The sequence below is a fragment of the Semicossyphus pulcher genome, unplaced genomic scaffold (genome assembly GCF_022749685.1).
Source record: "Semicossyphus pulcher isolate SPU_LCO1_2020_fin unplaced genomic scaffold, fSemPul1.0.p SCAF_5, whole genome shotgun sequence".
Classification (NCBI taxonomy): Eukaryota; Metazoa; Chordata; class Actinopteri; order Labriformes; family Labridae; genus Semicossyphus; species Semicossyphus pulcher.
The window spans coordinates 5386983-5412005 of NW_027211726.1; the positions used below are offsets into that span (position 1 = coordinate 5386983).

A 25023-nucleotide genomic window follows, 5' to 3' on the forward strand; every position below is an offset into this window, starting at 1 on the left:
TCATGAGGTCTGTTATTATCTGATATTTAAATACATCTGTGCACAATCATAACATTAAATGAGGTTATTAAATGTGATGGAGGGAGACATCTTATATTCTTTAAAGTCAATATCAAATGATTTACTTTTATATCTGTGTTGTGTGTAACATGTCAGTCGAGGCCTTCACACAGGTCTGAGCACAAACTAACTAACTGTCAGGACAATCATTACAATTTAACTAAAGATAGTTTAAATGAAACATTTTGACTCACAGTTTGTCTTTGAAAACAAGAACCAAAGCAGTAAACTGAAAGCAGAAAGAGAGTCAGAGAGCTTCTCAAACATCAGATCAGGTCAGCTCTGTCTGACAGGTTCAATGCTGCTGAAGTGATTTGGAGCTGTGTACGCTGAAAACTGCTCCAACAGGAGAAATGTGACACCTCTGCTGATGTTTGAACACCTGATGCTGGTTTTCATTTCTCTCTGGCTTTGACGCTGTAAACTCTGTTTCAATCCCCACTTTTGAATCATTAAATCAGTCGTTAACAGAACACAAACAGATCGATATAAGTGTCACATCTTTTATCTAGATGTTACATTTATATTTTTGTGACATTGACACATAAACTCTGGTTGACAGAAGCTCTTCATGCTCACTGCGGATCAACACCTGAGTTTATTATAAGCCTGTACATAAGAGGTGAACGTGGCCTTAACTTGAAGAAGTGAAGCCAGTTGTGGAGGAACCTTAAACCTGCATTCTTTCTTTTTTGAACAATATGTTTATTTCCTTTTATCAACATAGTTATAAGACATATCCTATACATAATATATACCTTACACTAACTTAATATCAACAGCGTAAATAATAGGCATAGAAAGGACAAAACGACAAATAAGAATAATAATAACGACAAAAACATAAAAACTGGAAATGAAGATGAAGAAACAAACAAACAGACAGACAAAAATAAATCAAATTAAATTAAAAACCAAAAAAAAAACAACAATTTTGGGGCAGGGACAACAATTTCCCATGCAACGCACATAATCACATCACTAGAGGTACTTTAAAACGGACCACAGACGATCACCGGCAGAATGGATCTGTTCCAGTTATTCATTTTTAAATGTACATTTATTTGCTTATTGTTCATTGTTTATCAAAAATTCAAAATCTCAAAATCTTTGCCATGTCTGGGGTAGAGCAAAGGGAATGAAAAGTCAATGATCATGTGCAGTCCCCCACAGCTGTTGACCAGATCTCTCATGGATTCACATTGACATCCCTTTGTAGCAGACCTGACACACTAACATTCCCCAGTAGATGGGTGAAAGGGCCCCAAATTTTTTCAAAGGTTTCACCTTTCCTTTTCAGGATATAAGTTATCTTCTCCATAGCATAACAATGACTCATTTCTCTAAGCCACTGGCCCACCTGTGGCCTTTGAGTATTCTTCCAGGATAAGGCAATTGAACGTTTTGCTTGGAGTAAACACATATTCATAAGAATTAGTTTATTTCTTGAAATGACTAGGGTGGGAGGATATAACCCTAAAATAAACATTTTAGGGTCAAGGGGTAGCTTTACAGCTAACATTTTATGTATTATTTGTGAAATCTCACACCAAAAAGTTGCAATCTCTTTGCAATCCCACATGCAGTGAAATAGTGTGCCTTTAAACTGTTCGCATTTAACACAAATATCTGGAATATTATTATTGAACTGATGTAATTTGGCAGGAGTTAGGTAGGATCGCATCAGCCAATTATATTGTAGTAATCTTAATCTCATGTTTGCCGTTTGTCTATGTGCATTAAAACATATCACACCCCAGTCATCCAAGGAGATATCTTCCTGAATATCTTTCTTCCAGGCTTCAAGCCGGTCAGTAGAGGATTCAGGTGAGTTAGAAACCAACATATCATACAACACTGAAATACGCCCTTTGCTATGACAATTCCCAGAGATCAAACGTTCCATTTCAGAAAGAGGTGGAGGAGTTAATAACTGATTACGGGAAGCGGTTATAAAGCTTCTTACCTGCAAATATTTGAAAAAGTGGTTATTCAAAAGGTCATATTTAGTGCGTAGCTGTTCAAATGACATCAAATTTTCGTCTTGAAACATATCTCCTAGTTTAGTAAGACCTTTTGTGGCCCAAAGACGAAAGCCTTGGTCCGCTTTACCTGGTTTAAATTGGTCATTAACCCAAATTGGACTAAAATGGGATATTGAGGAGTTTTCTCCAAGGAGATCTCTAACATTGTACCAAACATTGATCATATTCAACACAAATGGGTTAGTTGTTTGTTCCCTAAGCTTTTTAATACTTGCAGAGTACATGTATGCGTTAAGTGTTAGTTTAGGTGTAAGTGAAAATGATTCGATGTCTACCCATGCTGGGGCTGACTCCGAGGAGAAGTAATACATTATAGTGCGCAACTGTGCGGCCCATTAATACCACTGGAAGTTTGGAAGTTTGAGTCCCCCCCTGTCATATGGCAAATATAATAATGTCAAACGTAGCCGGTGTCGTCTGTTATTCCAAATAAAATTCAGACATGTTTTCCTTAATTTAGAGAAGTAGGATACTGGCAGGGGTAGAGGTATATTTTGAAACAGGTACAATAGTTTTGGTAGAACATTCATTTTAAGTATGTCTATTCGCCCTATCAAAGAAATCGGCATATTAGACCATCTTTCTATTGATTTATAAATTGACTCCAGAGTAGGATTATAATTGGTTTGGACAATTTTCCTCACATCAGGAACTATGTGTACACCAAGATAGGTAAAATTATCTGTAGAGCTAAATGAGGAAATATAATCCATAGGGTTGCGCCTTTCTAGTTCATCAACATTATAGAGGACTTTGTATTATTGACCTTACACCCTGATAATAATCCAAATGTCTTAATTACATCTAATAAGGCCGGGATTGAGTTTGATAGGTCCGTAAGGAATAGAATGACATCATCTGCAAAGAGAGCTATTCGATGATCTACCTGTCCTAGCCTGATCCCAGAAATATTCTCGTGTGCTCTAATTGCCGCGGCGAAGGGCTCTATAGCTAATGTAAATAAGAGGGGTGACAAGGGGCACCCCTGTCGAACCCCTCTGTTGATATTAAATGGTTGAGAAATAACATTGTTAGTCAGAATTTCAGCAGTGGGACGAGTGTATAGTATCTTTACCCATTTACTGAAAGCTGACCGTAATCCAAACCGGTCCAGAGCCGCAAACAAAAAAGGCCATTCAATTCTATCAAACGCCTTTTCGGCATCGAGTGAAAGCAAAGCTGTATCGGGGGCATCTTTTTTTTCATGTAGTATATTTAACACCCTTTGACGTTATGAAAGCCTTGTCTCCCTTTAATAAACCCATTTTGATCCATCTCTATAATCTTTGGGAGTACAGACTCTAATCTACGTGCTAAAACCTTGCAAAGAATTTTTATGTCCGAATTCAAAAGTGAGATTGGGCGGTAAGATTGACATTTATGGGCCTGTTTGTTCGGTTTTAAAAGTAGAGTGATCATTGCTCCTGTCAATGAAGGAGGGAGTGAACCGTTGTTATAGGATTCCTGAAACATCTCCATAATTGGAGTTATAAGTTTAATTTTAAACTTTATAAACGTCAACTGGCAAGCCATCAGGGCCAGCTGCCTTACCGGCATTCATGGCATCAATTGCTTCTATAATTTCATTCATTGTCAAATTAGAATCTAGATTGGTTTTTGCTTCTTTTGAAATGTTTGGAAATTTCAAATTGTCTAAAAAAAATTTCTGTGTGTCCGAATTAGGAGGGTATTCTGAATGGTATAGAGATTCATAGAACTCTCTAAAGGTGTCATTTATCTCTTTAGGGTCCACAGTCATTTCACCCCTAATATTTTCAATTGCATTAATCGCTCTTTCCGATTGTAATTGTTTAATTTGCCAGGCTAGGAGCTTCCCTGGTTTCTCTCCTTGGTCATAAAAAGTCTGTTTCAGTCTCTGTAAGCTAGACATTTTGTTGTATTCAGCCTTAAGTAGTAATAGTTCCCGATGTGGGTCTGTTGAACCATCCAAAAACTCATCCCTCTCTAAGGAGTGATTTTAGAATCTAGCTGTTCTAGTTTTAGACGGGTGTGCTTTAATTTAGGAGAAGTAAAACTTATCATTTGTCCTCTTAAAAAGGCCTTAAAAGCTTCCCATTTAGTACAAGCCGAGGTCTGTGTTGTGTTAAATTCAAAAAACATATCTATTTGATTTCCAACAAAATCTGTAAAAGCAGCGTCCTGTAGCGTGTATATGAAAACGCCATCTCGGAGGGCTATTAACCAACTTAGTATCAGAGTAAATAAAAGATATCGGCGCGTGGTCTGATATTAATATACTATCATATTTGCAGTCCTCAATTTTATATCTAATCTGTGTCGAGATTAAAAAATAATCTATTCGCGAATACGTTTTGTGTGTGCCAGAGTGACAAGAATATTCTATATTGTTTGAGTTCAGTTCACGCCAAATTTCAGATAAGCTTAGATCTTTCATGAAATTCAATATAGATTTTCTTGCTCTCGTGTGAGATGTATCAGAACCTGTAGACTTGTCTTTTAGTGGGTCTAGGGTGACATTGAAATCACCCCCTATGATGAAATTCCCTGGGAGTGTTGACAAGGTCAGGAATAGTTTATCAAAAAATGCAGGGTCATCCTCATTGGGACCATATACATTCACTAAGTTAAGTTTCTCGTACACTAAGATGCCCTGAAGAATAATGTATCTACCCTTGGAATCAGTTATTGAGTTAACTACCTGAAATGGAATAGTTGTATGGATTAAAATTAAGACGCCACGGGCGTGGGAACTATAGGAGGCCGAATACACTTGTCCCTGCCACCTTTTTTTAATTTTAGATACATCACATGGCATCATATGAGATTCCTGAAGAAAAACTATGTTTGAGTGTTTTTGTTTCAATCTATCGAGTACCTGTTTCACTTTAGTCAATTTTCCTAAACCCCTGCAGTTCCACGATGTCACCTTAACCTTCATAGAACCAGACATACCTCGATCTCACAAAGCTTTTTGTCCACTTTGTCGTCCTGTGACTGTGCACTATTTATAAGAATATTCATTACTGCCCTCACAAAAAACAAGTAAAAGTAGAAAGACACATATAATGACATACACATAGATCCCAAAACCTCTAACATACATTTCCCCCTGAGAACTACATCTCCCCACCCTTGTAACACCTCGGACATGGCCAACCGACCACTCGACCCACACATGTGAGGGGCCGTCTTATCACCTCCTGTGTCACCCCCACAGCAGGCTACAAACTCCCCTTGGCAGCTTAACAATTAAAGAACCCAGTTATCCCCACATATATCAATACCTCCCCCCCTCTTCTATGACACTGTTTCCCAAAAGTCTATAAAATATTATAACTTAACCAATCCTAATGACAGCAGGATATCTAATTCCTAACTCAGGCATGCGCAGGTATTATAAACTTGACATTCAGGTCCACAACGTACGATTTGGAATCAAATATAAACCAGTGTAAATTATGGCTTGTAAATTATAGAGAAAATGGAAACAAAATATAAAGCCATTTCTGCATTCCAAAATTCAAAATGAAAAATGTTTAAAAGAGAACAGAAATCTGAGACACAAAAATATGTCACTCATCATAAGGGATCCCTACAGATGGATGAGCTATTGGGTTTATAACTTAAATAGCAAACAGATTGGTATGGGGCAAGCCGCCCCATCTACCATCCATGAGGGTGTCTCACTTAGCAAAAGAGAAGGAGAATTAATAAAATAAAATAGAATAAAATAAAATAAAATACAATCAGAGCTATCCGCCCCACTGCTATGTCCAGGGGTGTCTCTTATTTATGGTCAATTCCCAGGCACGGTTTATAAAACATGACCAAACAAATAAACTAGTCAAGTTATCAGTGAGGTAGAGTGAGACATAACCGGGGCAAGACGCCCCGCCGCCTCTCACTTACGTCATCCTCCTACAATCAGCTGGCCGCCGGGCGACACGCAGAAAAAAAAAAGTTTTCACCTGGACACGGAGTGTGCTCAGATGTCATTCTCGCTTTCATCCTTCTTCTGCATCTTTGTGATGAAGATCTCTGCCTCCGATGGGTTGTCAAAAAAGTGAGATCGACCTTCATATGTGACCCTCAATCGTGCTGGAAAAACTATTCCATACTGGACGTTCATCCCTCGCAGCTTTCGTTTGACTCCATCGAATCGTCTGCGTTGTTTATGCAGCTCAGCAGAAACATCAGGGAACAGCATCACTTGACGATCTTTGTAAAGGACTTTACCCATTCGTCTTGCAGCATTCTGGACGCGGACTTTATCCTTGTAGTTTAAGAACTTCACGATAAGCGGTCTGGGAGGTCCATTTCCAACAGGTTTCGGGCCGGAGAGCCGGTGGGCGCGCTCGATAACCATAGGAGAAGCAAGCGGTGCCAGTCCTAAGGCTTCGGGTAGCCATGATTCCAGGAATGCACAAGCATCGCTTCCCTCTGCCGTCTCTGGGAGATTTATCAGCCGTAGATTGGATCTTCTGCTCCGATTCTCATAGCTGTCCAGTTTTGAGGTAAGCGTTGAGACTTTCTCTTCCAGATTCTTGGCTCTTCTCTGTAAGGACACAACGTCGTCTTCGGTGGTGGATATGCGTTCCTCTGTCTCCGCGATTCTATTTTGACAGCTCGCCAAGTCGCTTTTAATGCTATTGATGGCTAAGAGTACCCCATCCAACTTGGATGAAAACTCCGTCTTCATGCCGTTGATTGCTTGCAAGATTGCGTTGCTGTCGTCGGGGCTAGCGTTAGCTGCTGAGCTATCCTCGTTGACCTTGCTAGCTTGGAAGTTCCACCTTGTAGCATGGCCTCGGCGCTTTCGTCTTCAGTTTGGATTCCCTCCTTTTTACCTCGTGTTCTCAGCGGCATGATGTGTATTTAGGGGTTAGAATAGCCAATTCGGCAACTTTAGGTGGGTTCAGATGTTTTAAAATAGGATTTACTTAGGAATTGTAGCCGAGCCGGGGAGCGTCAACCTCTCAGCTCAGCCTCATAACCGGAAGGCCATTAGAAACCTGCATTCTTTCTAATGGCCAGCAGGAGGCGACTCCACTGGCTGCAACATTTTATTGTGTGGAAGCAGATATGAACATGAGTAATGTTTCACCTGCTGCAATAACACTCATAAACAGTCCATAGGTTATCACTGAGTTCACCTTGACAGAGAAGTCAGCGATGTCACAGCGCCCCCTGTGGACGTTTATGTATCTGTCATTCAACTGCTAATCGGAAATCACCTGAGTATGTCAGTATGTTGGTGGAGATAGTGACAGTACATGATTCTACTCACATCACTGATCAGATGAAGAAGAATAGAAACAAACAGCGTCTCTGCTGCATGAAACCAAGAGATAGACTATCTTTGAGAGAGCTGAACTCCTGAGAAATCCTTTAAAGGGAAACTTCACTGAACCTCATCTCTTTCTGTCTGAGTTGGTTTGAAGTGTGAAAAGTGTCTGAATGTGTTGCTTGTGTTCTCTGTGTTTCTGGGCTGCAGCTCTAAACAGCAGCATGCTCTGTTGTTACTCCGGCACCAGCTCCGTCAGCTGACGTAGTCTCTTCCCCTGAAAGATTTCAGGCTATTCCAGCTCAGACTTTTAGTCTCTCTTGTATTTCAAAACAAGCTTCAGAAAGCAAAAATGTAATCCTTAAATATGAGCACAAAGAATGTTACAGACACAGATTTACATACAATTTAATATGTAGGCGTATTTCTTTGAGCTGAGTATAACGCTGAAGACGGGCAGCAGAGTGAGGCCAAGGTACATGTAGGCACTGTCTGAACCACAGCATGAACAAGTGAACCAAGCTTTCTCTGTCAGTATAGTACACACTGAGGAATCTATTACTGCTATTAACTATTTACCATCAGCCTTACATCAGAGTGAACACCTTGAAATCTTCACCTTCACCTTTAAGCTTTCTAATAACCACTGTTGGAGCCACAATTAAGTTTTTATTTGTGTTGATTCTATCTTTGTATGAGCCACTCATTAATAAAGGCTGTTGTGTGTAAATATGTTTATAATTCTGTGAAGAAACACCTGATGAAGCCTTGGTTTAGACTGAGCATAAAGACAAGCTACAGGTAATTGCAGGCAGGTGTGTGAATTGGAGGCAAACTTTGACTGTGTCAGCGAGTTACCGTGAGTTTATCAGCTTTATGATTTATTTCGTATTCATTAAATTAAACCTTTCAGTGAATTAAAAGAGAATTTTGCTGATATTAATATGAATTAAAGTGTAAATAAATTGATCACTGTTGGGGTGTTGGTTTAGCTCAGCAGTTAAATCGTGCGTCCCATGTACAGAGGCTCAGTGTTCGACGCAGCGACCCCGGGCTTGACCCCGACCCTCGGCCCTTTGCTGCATGTCGTCCCCACTCTCTCTCCCCACATTTCTGACTCTATTCACTGTCCTGACTAATAAAAGCAAAGGCCAAAAACATCATCTTTAAAAAACACAACATAAAATAAATGGCTCACCTGTGTAATAAGTGACAGCACATTGGATATTGTTTTTATTGTTTCAACAAGAACAAGCGTCTAAACTTGCTCCAGTTCCCCCTCAGTGGCTTGTTTTAGATAAATGTAGTTGTATTGAAAATGAGTCACTACAACCACTGTTTCATTTCAAAGTTAAACTTTAAAGCTTCTCAAAGGTAGCAACCTCCTGGGCCGTGCGATGAAGAGCTAAAACTGCATTTCCTTGAACGTCCTCACCACTTGAGCCTATTTACAGCCTTTTATCTTAAAGCTACGACAAAGATTTCACCTTTAAAAAGAGTATAAATAATGTCTCTCTTTTGGTCTTAAATAACGTCTTTTCACATCCTTTGGGATCTTGAGGCTTCAGGAGACTTGAGTTACACTGGATGAGCTGTATGGAGCCATTTGTTGTTTTTCTGTTTCCCCAGCTGCTTCAGTTGTTTAGACGAATGCTCCAACGCTGTTTTTCTGTGAAGCTTCAGAAATGTTTTGGAGACAAGAAACGTCACCAGATTTTCCATCAGCATGTGGGTGAGCAGATAATGACTGAATTACTTTTTATTATTGGGTGAACTTTTCCTTTAAGACACAACACTCGGGGGTTAAAGTTCATTACATGGTATCAAGCTGACAGTCCTAACAAAGAACTACACTTTTGTCATTTGACCTATAACTTAAAGATCATGATACACTCATGGTCCTGCACTCATCTAACCCTGCGCTACACTCACCTGGATGTCCGTGGTTGAGGGTCTGACTCAGGACTTTGTGGGCGTGTCATCTGTACAAGTCTCTGCCTTTTTGCTCGTCACCTCCGCCGCGCTTCTCTCCAATACCTGCGCTCGCTTTTTGTTTTAGTCCAAACCCTGACACTAAACCAACCAGAGTTAGCCTCCACGTCTGTCGACCAATCATCCCTCTGCTGTCAAATTTTAAAGCTGTTCTCTCCCGCAGACAGTTTGTCGTTTCAGCTCGATCATTGCGACCCTCCTCCACTCCGTTCACCTCCAATCCATCTCATCAGCGTCCAAGTCCAGCTCCTCAGCTCATCCTGTCTTCACCATCATCACCACCACCAGTGTCGAGACTCCATCGGGGGGTATCCCATCCTGCTCTCTGCCTCTCTACTCCTTCAAGTACATGAAGGCATCACGATGGAGTCTAATCGCCAAAGACTTTGCACATTTCATTCTTTCCTAACTTATAAATAAATAATTGTTCAATCTTAATGACGTCTCTCCTGATTGAAATGTGATTAACATTTGACTCTATCAATCACGGTCAACGGCCAAACACATTCAGTAATGGGTGGGATGGGAGTCATTTAATCAATATTTTATGTACACCAGCCATAACATTATGACCACCTGCTTAATATTGTGTAGCTCCCCTTTTGCCGCCAGAACAGCCCTGACCCGTCGAGGCATGGACTCCCCTCGACCTCTGAAGGTGTGCTGAGGTATCTGGCACCACGACGTTAGCAGCAGATCCTTTAAGTCCTGTAAGCAGCGAGGTGGGGCCTCCATGGATCAGACCTGTTTGTCCAGCACATCCCACAGATGCTCGATTGAGATCTGGGGAATTTGGAGGCCAAGTCAACACCTTGAACTTGTCGTTGAACCATGTCTGCAGTGTGGCAGGGCGCATTATCCTGCTGAAAGAGGCCACTGCCATTAGGGAACACTTTTTCCATAAACTTGGTTTGTAACAATGTTTAGGGAGGTGGTACGTGTCAAAGTAACGTCTACATGAACGGCAGGACCCGAGGTTTCCCAGCAGAACATTGCCAAAGAGCATCACACTGCCTTCTTCCCATAGTGCATCCTGGTGCCATGTCTTCCCCAGGTAACAGACACACACGCAGCCGGCCATCCACATCATGTAAAAACACTTGATTCATCAGACCAGGCCGCCTTCTTCCATTGCTCCGTGGTCCAGTCTCTGATGCTCACGTGCCCATTGTAGGCGCTTTAACCGGTGGACAGAGGTCAGCATGGGCACCCTGACCAGTCTGCGGCTACGCAGCTCCATACACAACAAACTGTGATGCTCTGTGTGTTCTGACACCTTTCCATCAGAACCTGCATCAACTCTTTCAGCAGTCTGAGCTACAGTAGCTCTTCTGCTGGATCAGACCACACGGGCCAGCCTTCGCTCCTCACATGCATCAGTGAGCCTTGGTTGTCCATGACCCTGTCGCTGGTTCACCAGTTTGGACGTCTTTTGGTCGGTCCTGACCGCTGCAGACCGGGAACACCCCACGAGAGCTGCAGTTGTGGAGATGCTCTGACCCAGTCGTCTAGCCATCACAGTCTGGCCCTTGTCAAAGTCGCTCACATCCTCATGCTTGCCCATTTTTTCCTGCTTCCAACACGTCAACTTCAAGGACAAAATGTTCACTTGCTGCCTAACATATCCCACCCACTGACAGGTGCCATGGTAACGAGATAATCAATGTAATTCACTTCACCTGTCAGTCGTCATAATGTAATGGCTGATCAGAGTATAAATTGTGTTACATATATGCATCAAACTTTACTATTAGTGGCAGAACATAGTTTATGTTTGCATCTAGGCTCCGCCCTCATCACTCCTCAGATTTATTTTACATGCAGAGATTTGAGGAGTGATGAGATAATATCTTAAACCTCTCTAGCCGGAGCCTGCAGGTGGATGCTGGGGTGGTGGTGGGGCTGAAAGTATGACGCAGTCCTGGTGCAGGGCAGCGATGGCAATGACAGAGCAGAGGGAGACACTGGAAATCTTACAGCTCAACTAGACATTGGGAAGAAGTGTTTGTCAGGTGACGCATGAACCAGCTCGCAGCCGTCGCTCCATTTAGTGTAATTATCGTGAACTGATTTAATAACGTTTTTTTAAATTACAAAAGGTTTATCTGGGAGACGCGAAACGTGCCCATAATTCTGGAATGAACCAGATGTAAGCCACGGTTGGAAGGATGAGTCTGCAAAGTCTTAAACTCATAAAAATAAAACCACCAACGCACAATGAAAAACAGGACATTATTCTAAGCTTTGATTTATTTGTGTGCAGACCTCTCTTGTTTGACAGCAGGAAACCATACAACAAGTTTCTTCAAAACAAGTGTCAATGAAAATCAGCTCGACCACTTTCTTTTCACCTGAAAAGTCCAGCTCACCTTATTATCTCTAAAAAAACATGTTTACAGAACTAAGTTTCAATAAAGTTTAACATCTACAAGTCAGAACCACATTCATTCAGTGACTGTATGAGGCATTACAAAAAGACACATTTGGATTTTTAGGGGTTTTATTGAAAAGCAAGATTAAAGTACAAAAACAATCAAATTGACAGGAAACTTGTTTGCGATGTACACCCAACACAAGAAGTGATGGATGTTAAATTTCTGTGTTAACACAACTCAAGATAAAACGTTTCTTCTTCTGAATTGTGGAAAAAAACATTTACTGAAGCTTCCTAACAGCTCGCTGAGAATATTTAAAAATCCCACAGCCCTTAAACATCTCGTCTGAAACTAAAATCAAAACATTACAATTTGTTCACATCGTACTGAGATGCTATCATACCTCTGCATCCTTAATATTGAATTAAGATATTATGGAAAACAACAACAACATGGTCCTAATGAATCATGAAAAACCTTAAACACATAAATTATATTTAGCTCGAGCCTTATCAATCAAAACATTTCATCAGCTTTACAGAAATATACAAACAATATTTACACAACTGCAAAATAAATTTTGTTTTTTTATTGTGTGTGTGTGTGTGTGTGTGTGTGTGTGTGTGTGTGTGTGTGTGTGTGTGTGTGTGTGTGTGTGTGTGTTCACTCATTCAGCATGTTTTTGGATGTTGCTGATTTATTTGTAGTTTTGCTACCACTGACCAAATACAACCAGAAAACCAAACAATGGCTTTTTTTGTATAAAAAGTAAAGACTATTTCCACCTATTCACAAATATCTGTATTGTTAATGTATATATTATGATATTATAGACCTTCTGAGTATTGATCTGAAAATAGGATGGCGTGTGGATGTGTGTGTTTATAAATGTAGAATAACGTGTGTTTTACCAACATCAATTTAAGCACAAAGCTCCCAAAACCAGAAGCATCAAACTGTAACTACGGCGGATTTGTTTTAAAAGCACACAAAATATTTATAATGTAAATATGAAGAGAAGTGAGACGCTTTTATGGATTGATTGTTGTTGTTTAACTTCTCACCAAGAAAAAAATAATCATCCTCATTTCAATAACCAAAGTTAAAGCATCAAAAGAAAGGCCACTTTTTTTAAACTAAGTTAACCAAACAATCTAATGTCATCTTTTATGTTTGAGGAGATTTGTACAGCGTTGATCAACTAATTTTCAAACTTGTTTTCTCTGCATTTCAATCAATAAGCATCTAAATCGAGATTTCCAACCCTGATCAGCTCATTTCTTGTGATGAATAACCAATAAATTCCCAGGACAATGTGCTGGAAGCGCTGCTTGTTCCAGTGCAAAACGTATCCATAAACCTGAAGAAGAAAAAACAAACACGAAATCAAAAACAAAATAACTTCATGAATGTTTGCAGAGTAAGTTTCCACAAAGCTGAATATTAAAAGTCATTGAGACCTAAAATATGTTTGCTTCAATCATCAATCGAAACTTCACAACATCACCGGAGTTTCATACCGCAGAGAGGAAGCGGACCTTAAAACAGACTTTACAGGGCGCCTTGAAACCGACAACGTCGGTATAATGAGTCGGTATTTGACAACCTGTGATCGTTAGAACGAAATATTGATCATAACTTGTCGTAAAATATAAAAAATGCAGTGAATAACTGCAGATTTGATTTGTTTTCTGGGTCAACATCTGAGTAAAAATAAGTTAATTGTCTAAAAATCAAAAGCAGCAAAAACAGATTAATTTCTATTAAATTTAATAAATAAAAAATACCTCTCGTCATGATCAGTTATTTCCCTGCTAACTTTTATTACAGATGAAGGAATGAATTCAGAGGGAGCAGGAGAGTCTCTCTGTCAGCAGGTAACACTACGTGTGAGCGTGATCATCAGTGAGGTCGGGTTTGATCAGCGTGACGTGATTTCTATTTATCCTGAAACTTTGAGCCTAATAAATCATTTTCATAGTTCATGAACAGACAGTATTTGGGCTTATTAAATAATTAATTCAGATCAGATGATCAGTGATCAAAAATGTAAATAATGAAAAAATAATATAAAGACACAGTGCTGTAGGAAATGTCCGTATGGCTCTGCTGCAGGAACACAGACTGCAGCCTGTTCTTCATGTGCAGGTGTTTGTTACACAGGTAACAGGTTACAGAGAGAAAACACTGTTACTGTGTCTGTTATTAGAATTAATACAGTGCACATGTGTGCAGACACAAACAGCTGTTAAAGCAGACTGACAGCTGATCCAGCGGTGATCAGCTGACGCGATCATCACAAACAGACGTCGCAGCACGTGACGCTTAATCAGAAAGGACGTCTCATGTCTCTTAAAAAACATTCCCTCGTTTCCTCTCTCCTCTCTTGGTTTCCTCGCGTCTCTCCATGCATCTCTGGTGGGAGGGACTAAGACGCAAGTGAACGACGCAAGTAAAGGAAGCATGGATGAAATTTCAGGGACTTGGGAAGCAGCCATGCTGTGTTTCCAAATCCAAACTGTGACAATGTGATGCTACTCACTGTGTTCAGGGTGGTGTGTTTGTCTTTTAGGCATTTTGATTCTCAAGCATTTTTTCTTGCTCCACGACAGGGTTGTTCACAGCTGTGAGGTCAGAAGCACAATGTTAACAAGCAGCAGATATATAATATCACAACAGATAACACTCCAGAAAACCGCTTTAATACAAAGAGAGCGTTTCAGCTCAGAGTGAATATAATAAAACAGGTTGTACTTACGAGATGGAGGGCGTTTGGCTGAAAATAAATACAAACACATTATTAAAGATGTAACCGTTAAATATTTCAGACAGTGTCACCTTCAGTCCAGTGATGATCCTCTCTAATACCAACTCACACTGATAAATAAATCCTTATGACTTTTGTTTAAATCTTACACTATTTCTTTTCTGATGGCCTCTTCCTTACATCATCGTGCTGCAGTCAAATTATAATTAAACTGTTTCTGGGTCTTACAGCGCTTAACGTTGATAAAAACACATTTTAAATGTTAAGAAGATCATTTGTTTCACTTTTGCAAACTGGACAGAAAAAAAGTCTAGAAAGAAAATACAGAAAATAAAATGACTTCATGTTTCTGCTTTGGTCTCTCACCATTCCTCTTCTTCAGCATGAACACAACGGCAGCGATGAGGGCGAGAGCAAGAACAAGCACTGCAGCAATGATGCCGATGGTCACGTGCATGGAATTCCCTGTTGAGCAGAAAACAACAAAACACAGTCACAACCTGAGCAGGTGAAGCAGGTGAAAGAGAAGAACATCTGCCAGTCAGACCATAATCCTGAATATAAGCACAGTTTGTTTGTGCTGCTGATGTTAACTCTCATCCTGTCTGTAGATAATTACTGTATTGATGCTGAATCTTTGAACAAGTCCATGAACTCATCTCCTAAAACTGACATGAAGTAAAATACAGTGCCTATAATCTCTGAACATGTAAATGGTTACACAATGACTGAAAAAAAAAACACTCTAAACTTGTTTGAGTAAATTCTTTTTACAATAATCTTCAGACAACTTTCTAAAAAATGTCTTCTATTGGAGGTAAATAAAAAGAAGTCTTTATCAAAAATATAAACTGAACAAAAACACTTTTTTGTGTTTCATTATTGACATTTGTCTGTGTTGATCAAAGGTCAGTAAAGAGCGGACAGACAGCACAAACAGCTGCAGTCATCTATAATCCTTTGAAACAAATCATTTAAATCTGATAAAAGTTTCTTTTTATTCTTTTATTGTTTTGCTGTCAGGGTCCAGAGGTGGACACTTACATTGGTTTCATACTAATCTCAGCCTTCAAGCTGTTTATTAAATGTATAAAAAACTTGATGAAAGTGAGTGAAAAACAATATAAGGAAACAAAACTTCCCTTCCGACACAGGACTGTTACAGTGAACTTCCCACTCTCATCCCCTCTGACTCCAGTCTTACCTTCGTTGGTCCTGATCGCGACTTTGTCCAGCTTGGTGACGATGTCCTCCTTCACACCAGAGAGCTGAAACACACATTCGTACTTCCCCCAGTCTGCAGAGGACTCTGATGGAAGCTTCAGCTCGACACTCATCTGGAAGGATCCGTCGTGGTTGGGGAGGATCTCTCCGTGGTCCACATCCTCATGAAGCTCCTCTCCATCTTTCCTCCAGAACATCATGGCGCTGTTAGGGTAGAAACCTGTAGCGTGGCAGCTGACTGGAGAGGAGGAAGTCTTCTGGAGGAGAGACACTGAGGGGAGGTCTGGAGAGAGAGAGAAAGACAGATTATAGTTTCTTAATTATCATTTACTGTTGATTACTATCATAGTTCCTGTTAACTGTCATGTATTTAAATGCCTTACTAACATCAAGATTATATTTATAGTACCTATGCAAAGAAAATGAAGCTCACTGGAGTGTAAATGATATAAATATGGGAGGGCAGAGGGAGGAAAAAGACAAAAGGACACAAAAGAGTGAGAATAAAAAGTAGAGAGACAGAGAGAGAGAAGCAGAAAGATGAAGAGAGAGCAGGAGAGAAAGAGAAATGTGTGTAACATTTATTGTCATGTCAGGAAGAGAAGAGGTGTATGAACGTTGTGCTAATAAAAACACATCAGGTCATGTGATTCTACCTGTTCTCAGCAGAGAGCTCCTCCCATAGTCCACATACTTCTTCAGCCACTCAGGGCAAATCTGGGTGAGGTAGTTCTTTTCCTGTGCTATTTCAGCTGTTTTACTATCCCACTTGTGTTTGGTGATGACAGCCTGTGGTATTGGAGCGATCCATGTCAGCGTCTTCAGGTCTAATGCTATGAAGTCTTCTCCATCATAACTCTCCTGCCTGAAACCATAAACGTCTTGAGTCTCATCGTCCCACTCACAGCCGTACGTCTTCTGGTTAATGTGGACACCTGAGAGAGAGAGAGAGAGAGAGAGAGAGAGAGAGAGAGAGAGAGAGGGAAAACAGAGTGACATCCTAACACAGTTCACATCCTGCTGTTCTAGAAGCTTCCACTGAAGGAGAGTCTCAGTCTGATCTGTGTTTCTGCTCTTTATATATCATGGACACAGTGTGGTCAGTGCAGCAGAGTCGAGCTGTTACACTTTTTAAACCTCTGATCACAATCACACATTCATCATGTTGTCCTGTCAGCCACGTTCATTAACACACGCTGCTCCTCCTCTCATGTGCGGACCCAGCACAAGCAGCCTGTGTCCCATTTACAGTCCTGCACCTTAGTTTTAGAAACCAGGCGCTGACGTTCCTCTATCAGCTGTGTGTTGTAGAGCTGTTGTGATCAACAGGTTTTCTACAGGAGAGTTCATATGGACCGACTGACTGTGGGCAGCCCAGTCGAGTTATTCTGGTCTAATCTAGTGGAGATAAAGGGTTAATAATCTCTGAAGGTTATTATGGGATGGACAGAAACGCTGCATCAGGGCAGTTTAGCAGCATCCAGCAGTCTGAGTGTCAGTGATGTTTCTGTGAGTCTGACTGTGTGTGAGAGAGAGAGGGCGAGAGTGTGTGTGTGTGTGTGTGTGTGTGTGTGTGTGGTCACATCTGTCTAAAATACAGGATGAAAATATAAACAACATTTCATCAGTAGAAAGTTAAACATGAACAAACCTCCAGTTTGGTTGAAGCGCTGCTTTGCAGTTTCTATGTTGACTTTGGAGGCCTGCTGTTGACCCTGACGGTACTCAGTCTCCCTCTGCCAGTAGTCGGCTATCTCTGCTGTGCCTCTGCTCATCCAGTCCTGTTTGGGTTCTGCTCTCTTGGTGTCACTGTCATAGTGATCTATCTGAATGTCATCAACATACCCAACAGCTACAAACTGTGGGAAGTTTGGGACTCCAGAAGACCCAGTGAAGAAATACTTCAGAGAGTGAGGCACTGTAAGAAAAAGTTCATGTGATCATTTCAGGTTTCATTTGACACTTTAATGAATCACTGAACAATTTAATGATCCAGCACACAGAATCAAAAAGAACTACAGCACATTCAACACAAGCTCATCATCTCTTTGCAGTCAATAAACACTAAAACAATGTTTGTGTAGATTTAAAAACAAAGTTTCTCTTGAACTTTTTATTCTAATATTTCTGATGAATGTGTCTTCAAAATGTTTTTATTCTGAAAGGAAATATTTAACAAGTCATAAATTCAGCTCATGCAGTCGTGTACCTGACTTTCACTGACATCAAACAGTCTGTCATAAATCATCTTTTTATCTAGTGCTGGATATCTTAGTGTGAAGTGAAACTCCACTTTGATTTCCAGTTTGTGTCTTCATTCAATCTTCAGGAAACTTCTTTAGCAGTTTACACTCGTTATCTTATTAGTTTGAAATCTGAAATCTCAAACCTCTGAACAAAATGTACACGTGATTCAATCTGATTTACATATTCAATAAATTAAATGTTATTTTCTATTTGATATTTTGGGTGATCTGATATTTTATACCATCAGTAGTGAGCAATGATAACTTCAATTTCTTCAGGTTTTTCTAATCTTTGGTTTAGAAGAAGGTTTTACTCTTTTCTTTTGTTATTGTTTTTTTATATCCAAAGAACGATTAGTTATATATCTTTATCTTAATATCAGGAGGTTTGTCGATGTCAATTTTATGGCTATAAATGTTTTTACTGAATTCGATCAATAAAAAAGAAAATGGACTCTTGTGTAACTCGCTTTAATGTAAATGTATTTGTTCAAATTAAAGTATTATATATTTAACTCTGTTAGTCTTTCATAAAAATATTATGTGTACGACTGAAATTTTCTGTTAATTATGAGAATCTCAGAAAAATGTGAATGGACACACCTCTATATTTTTAATCAACATATTTATATTTCACATGTAGTGATTCTACACATTTTCTATTTGCAGAATTTTGTTTTTAAATAACTAATATTATTTATTAAATTCTAACATTCCCTCCACCATAAACTGAGCGTCTCTTAGTCCTGATTTAAACGTTTTTGTTCGAACAGGTTTCTGTGAGTTTTCATCATTTGCACACCTGTACAGTTTTTAATCACACCTGTTCTATTTGCTATTTGTATTATACGTATTGCTTTTTATCTTTTTATTCTTATTCCAATTTTTTTATCTTATTCTATTTAAGTCTTTTACTTAGTTTTATTCTAGTTCTGTGTTAATTGTTCTGCACCAAAATCACCAAAACAAGTTCCTTGTATGTGTAAACCTACTTGGCAATAAACCCAGATTCTGATTCTGACTGAAAAATCTTGCTCTGTCGTCTGCTCTCTGAATGCATGTAGATCGGACTTCAGGATCAGCTACACACAAAGAGAGGTACTCTATCACAAGCTGTAATTAAGGCGTGGAAATAAAAAGTAAGTGTAAATATGATCTTGCTTTGGATACATCAACTGAGTCAGTATTTTGTCTTGTTTTTGATGAATGATGAAAACAACCATCTTGGTAGAGGACTCAGATTTCACACTGTATATTGTGAATAGCGATACAAAATGCTGTTGTCAAATTAAACCATCATCAAGAGTATCTTATTGTCAGTAGTAGAGTTAGGAACATGACCACAGGAACAGTTTGGGGGGAAAATTGCACTTTAATCTGCATTCAGGAGCCCTCTAAGCCAAACAGAGTCTAAAAAGTCCTTCAGAAAGGATGCAACACAGGGATTCAGGGCTGTGACCTTTCGCTGGACCGTCTTGCCACTCCTTCGGCTGACCTGGACCCTTGAGGTGCATTTGCTGTTGTCCTGGTTTATCCTCACAATAAACCTGTAAATACAAGAAATAGTCTGTTTAAATAGTCTGTATAGTAATATTCTATTTTCTTTGCTGTTATCATTGATAGGTGGCTGATTAGATGCCCAAGATGGTTGCTAGGTGGTAGCTAGGTTGTGGTGGCGCAGTGAGTAGCTGCAGTTTAAAAGCCTCTTTTTTAAAAATGGATAGTCATCCACCAATCGATCATAAAAAGTAATGATCCTGATTTGCATGCTGAGGCGATCCCCCATCATCAGATCACTCTCTCATGGAGTAGAATGGCTTGCCAACTCCAGAGGAAAGGCTTACACTAATAGCACACAACAAACAATACACACAACTGGTAAATAAAACCTTTTGTGCAAAATGTAAATAATTGTAATTAGTTCATAACAATAGAAGTCTGCTTCCAGTTTTTCAGAAAAAGTACATGGTGGAAAGAAAACCTAGAATATCCTGAGGGGTCTTGGATAGTGGTCGAAGGAAAACATCCTCAACCTTCTGTTAACAGGCTTGACATTATCCTGGTGTTACAAAATAGTGGAGTATCCCTTTAAAGTCTGACAACGCTTCTGCTATGGTCATTTGGGGTGTAAACTAATAAATGACCGCATGATGTGCCTACCTCTGGATGAACTCCAAAGTCGTGGCTGCCTCTTGCTGCTGTTCTATGCTGGAGACATAGTAGCAGCTGAACAGGACAGCCAGTGCAGCAGAGAAGTCAGGTAGGTCAGTTTGCTGGATAAGGACTTTCCCTTTCCATCGTCAGCATCAGCTTCTTTGCATGCAGAATTGAATCTCCTGCAAAACATAAAAATTGCATGTATTTAGGCACACTTGTTGTAGGAGTGACTCTGAAAATGTAACAACTGGAATCATCACTAGAAAGATCCTGATTTGGCTGCATTTGTAATGTTTGAATTAATCTTGTTCCGGTGTAAGAGTTTTAAAACCAGTAGGACTTGTAAATACCCTGGTATACTGTGATACCGCCCAAACCTACTGATAGTCTTACCAAGAGCCACCAGCCCAGGGCTGCTTGGGAGTTAGAGCCTGGCTTCTGCATCTACCGGGGTCGTTGTGACCTTAATGAATACAGAAAGGTAGGAAAAGAAGACAGAAAGCAATGTTTACTTATACCAATATTAGTTGATGGTTGGTTGGTACCTTACACACAGGTCCCCAAGTAGGGGACACCCAACCAATTACTGCAAGCTGTACAGTATATATATATATAGGAATATTGTTACATAAATATGTTACATGTATATGTATTTTATTACAGTTTTAAGTTTGAAGATTGAATCAGTATTTCAATTTTAAATTGAATGACAAAAGACCATCTGTACCTTGCTCATAATACTAAATAAAACAATATCAAAAATATGTCACACTACTGTAATTTATATTGGAAAAATCAAAAACAGTCAAACATTGTTTTACATAAAAAAATTTTTTTAAAAAATAGTGTGATATATTTTGACTGTGTTGCCAGGCCCTGTGTATCCTGCCCAAAAAACTAAAATCTTCCTCCCTGCAGAGTGAAATGAGTTATATGGGGTCAATAGAGGATCGATTATGAGGAGCAATTTCAGAGAGGGACATGTAAACACCCAGTAGTTTGCTACTGTGTAAGCTAAACTTGTGTAAGCTCGACGTAGTTGAATTTCGTATTAAAGTATGTCTTGCGTGTTTTATCAGACCTAAACACTCCCTCGTTAAACATCTTCATCAGATTATCTTTGTTTGTCCACTTATGACTTCAGAAAGGTCATTTTCAGGCATTTTTAACTTTGTTAATTCCTCATGAAGTTTGGACATCACATGTGTCACTCCGTTACACTTCTTGGAACTCCTCAATTATAATCTGGATAGTACTGGCTGGTAAGAGCATTTAGCTTGCATCCTCAAGTAAAACAGTGCCAAGTTGGTGAGGAATTTATCCTGATCTATGTTATCAGGAAAGACACAATCATGAACTTCAGCATTATCACAGCCTTCAATGCTCACGTCATCATGTGGCCTATGACTGGAAACATCAATGTCAGGACTGACAGGAAATCAAATGAGTATTTGTGTTTTCTACTTAGGTGGGATGAGAAAGATGCCTTCACATGGAAGAATTTTTTAAAATTAGGAAATGGGCATATAATGTTTTGTCCGTCTCTAATATGCCATTTAAGATGGTCACAGAGGCTGGATATATTCTGTGTTGTCATTGTGCACCTCTCTACCAGGCAAGTCCTCACATCGCTTTGCACGGGTCTGTTGACAGGTGTTGAGTCCCTTGTGTGTTTTCAGTGCAAATGTGATTTAAGTGCAAAGAAGGTAGTAAATTTGCATGGGCACCCAGCCAAACCACAAGGTTTCTATGCTCCTTCACGTGATGATAAAATTTTGAAAGCGTCCCCGTGTAGAAAACACACTGCTTGCACTTGTATAGCAACACCATTGTGATGAATTGACTCGTGTAACGATAACCACCAACTAACGCAGCACGCTAGTAACGTTCGGTAAACACACGTTAGCTTCGCCTGACTTGCGAAAAACACCTGGCCACTTGCCAGTTAAATATCTTAAATCATGTAAAAAAAAAACAAATATTAATTGCGCACACAGCAAACTTCACTTTATCCGTCGGGTGTCTAACGTTACTCACCAAACTCGTCGTTTTAGGCTGAACCCGGGCCGGCGTTGTCCGTCTTTCATCGCAGCTGTAAAATCCGAAAGCGAAAAAAAACAGACGACTTAAAAACGTTTACAAAAATGAGATCCACATCAAAAATGCATCTATATAGGACGACAATGCGTCGTTAATATCCAACTCCTTCTGTTGTCTCCTAATAGGCTTACTAACTAGCTAACAGAGCATGCCGTGCACAGCTTCCGGTTTGGCGTATCTCAATCTCCAACCATCGAATTTGTTTTACTATAAATACAAATCTTGATCTTTGACACTCTTATAGGATTAAAATAGAGTCAAATGAAAATGTTGTCAAAACCGGGGTTTTATATTTGAGAAAATTTGCTTAAATTGACAGATGGCTAGAACCAGGGCAGATATGCATCAAGAAGCACACCGGAAAAGCTGTAGCTGAATCTCAAATCATTTAACTCCTTACGATAAATACAAATCTTGATGAAACCGTTTTTATTGAATTAGAATAGAGTCAGATAAAAATGAAATAAAAATTGGTGTTTTAAATTGAATAAAATGCGATTAAGTTTACAGATGGCTAGAGTCTCAGTTGGACTAACAACATTAGATAAGTTAGCTAGCAGTTAATGTTATAGATGTGAGGTTGGCAGTCTTGTTGAAAGATGACCTGGCTGAATTGTTTAAAACACTCAACTGAACTAAATCATATAAAACGTAATATGGAAATAACATTTCTTACTTACATGTTTTTCGGTCAATGCTTTGCCTTCCCAAGAAGTGCTGTGTTCCCTCCAAAAAACTTTAAAACCAAGCTTTCACGTAATTGGTCCGTTTTTCGCGGGCAGAACAGTTACTGTAAGTGGATTTACAGTACACTCAAACAACTGTAATACCCACGCAGTCCGAAGATATTTACCCACAATGCACTGCAACTTACAGTACTGTGCAGTGTACCCCTTCTACTGTATAATACTCTTCATAATAATGTATAATACTGACTGTGCAACTCAAAAAAAAGGGTTACAGTGATTCTTTCCTCACCTGCCGCCGTGTCATGTAGGACTGTTCCCAGGAGAGTCAGGAGCATCACAGTCTTCATTGGGACCTGTGACTTCTTCAACATTGATGAACTTAAAACTAATACGTTTCTTTGTAGAGCTTAAGACAAAACGTGCTGCTAGCTCGAGCTCTGAGGGTGAAATGAAGTGAGAGCAAATGGAGCACTGACTACTATGGAGGATTGAAACTGCCATAAATTACTTGCCTTAATAAATAAATAAATATCTCAAATAAATAAGTAAATAAAATAATAAAGACAGAAATGTAGAAATAAAAGCCTCAATTATCAAATAAATGTTCATATTCATTTAAAAATAAATAAATATATTCAGAAATATAAATTTAATATAATATAAATAATATAAAATTAATTAATTTAATGTTTTTATTTATTTGACAAATTCCTTACTTTTATATTCATTTATTTTCACATTTAATATTTCCCAATTTATTCTTTTCTGTTTACATTTATATCTGTTTTTCTTTATTTCCCTATTTATTTATTTCTGTATTTATTCATTTCTGTCTACATTTATTTGTGTATTTCTTCATCCATATGTAAATGAGTAGGCGTGTCTTGGCTATCCAGGTATTAGCAATCAAACCCACACACTACAGTACTGCGTGGATGTGACGAGGTCTGTGCCCAGAGCTGCAAATATGGTGGTACTGCCAGTAGTTGGTGAGGGCTGTGTAGAAAAACGCCACAACTGAGGAAATTTGGCAACATTATCAAGGTAATATTGACAACAGCCTAGCAAGCTAACGCTATGTTAGGTAGCAAGCTGTCCTTGTAAACTTGATAATGGTTAAAACTAGGATATCGACAGTTACAGTGTTGGAGCTGAATTAATATTTCAGTTACATGGTAAGCGCTTCAACCAGTGCATGAGGATAACGTCATGTAATGTTTATGTTCACTGTCAAGTGTAGTCAGTAGTCGAGCCAAGCTCATGAACCAAAAACACTATTCATGTAAGACTATACTTCTCCCTCTAGATCTAGCATCTGATCAGATAGTTGCCAGACGCTCTGTTTCATAGCTCCTGCAAGAGGCAGCCGATCGCCTGGACGATCTAGAACAACGTAAGTATGAGCCATAACCAGAAATTAGACTGCAGTGTGGATTATTGTTCTCAGCCGGATATAACCAACATAACGTCTCTCTCCGTCAGTGGTTTCGGATAACTCTATCAAATTTTCCAACTGTGCCTCAGCTCGAAATAGCATGAAGTTTGGAGAAGCATTTTCAGCTATGTCACCCTAAAGCCGCTTTACATCCATTGCTAGTTGCATATAGCTAGGCTAGCATTGCTTCTTCAAGTAATTTCCGGAAACTGTGGGGAGCTAGACGTATACAACCGATCTGTGGGCTCTCATATGATCAACCAATGGCTGTTAAGTGATACAATCAAGACACGCCTACTCATTTACATACAGAAAATAAATACAGAAATAATTGTAGACAGAAATGAATAAATACAGAAATAAATGAATAAATAGGAAAATAAAGAAAAACAGATTGAAATGTAAACAGAAAGAATAGATTGATACGAAAATAAGGAATTTGTCAAATAAATAAAAACATTTAATTTATTTATTTTTATATTTCTGAATTTTTTTTTTTTTTTTTTCATTTGATAATTGAGGCTTTATTTCTACATTTCTGTCTTTATTATTTGATTTACTTATTTATTTATTTGAGATATTTATTTATTTATTTTTGATTATGGCAGTTTCAGTCCTCCATAGCCATCAACCTCCATAACAGCCAATAGGAATTTAGCCTGAGCAT

The 25023-nt window shown here is 39.1% G+C and overlaps 1 long non-coding RNA gene and 1 pseudogene across 1 annotated transcript; both read right to left on the minus strand.

Moving 5' to 3' along the window:
- Positions 1-14248: 14248 nt before the first annotated feature.
- LOC138608508 (major histocompatibility complex class I-related gene protein-like) lies at positions 14249-25023 on the minus strand (annotated as a pseudogene).
- On the minus strand, positions 19301-23071 carry LOC138608509 (uncharacterized). The gene is made up of 5 exons (XR_011309448.1): positions 22913-23071; positions 22170-22224; positions 20526-20595; positions 20136-20311; positions 19301-19522 (listed from the first exon to the last, which is right to left on the minus strand). It is a non-coding gene; the product is annotated as an uncharacterized lncRNA (long non-coding RNA).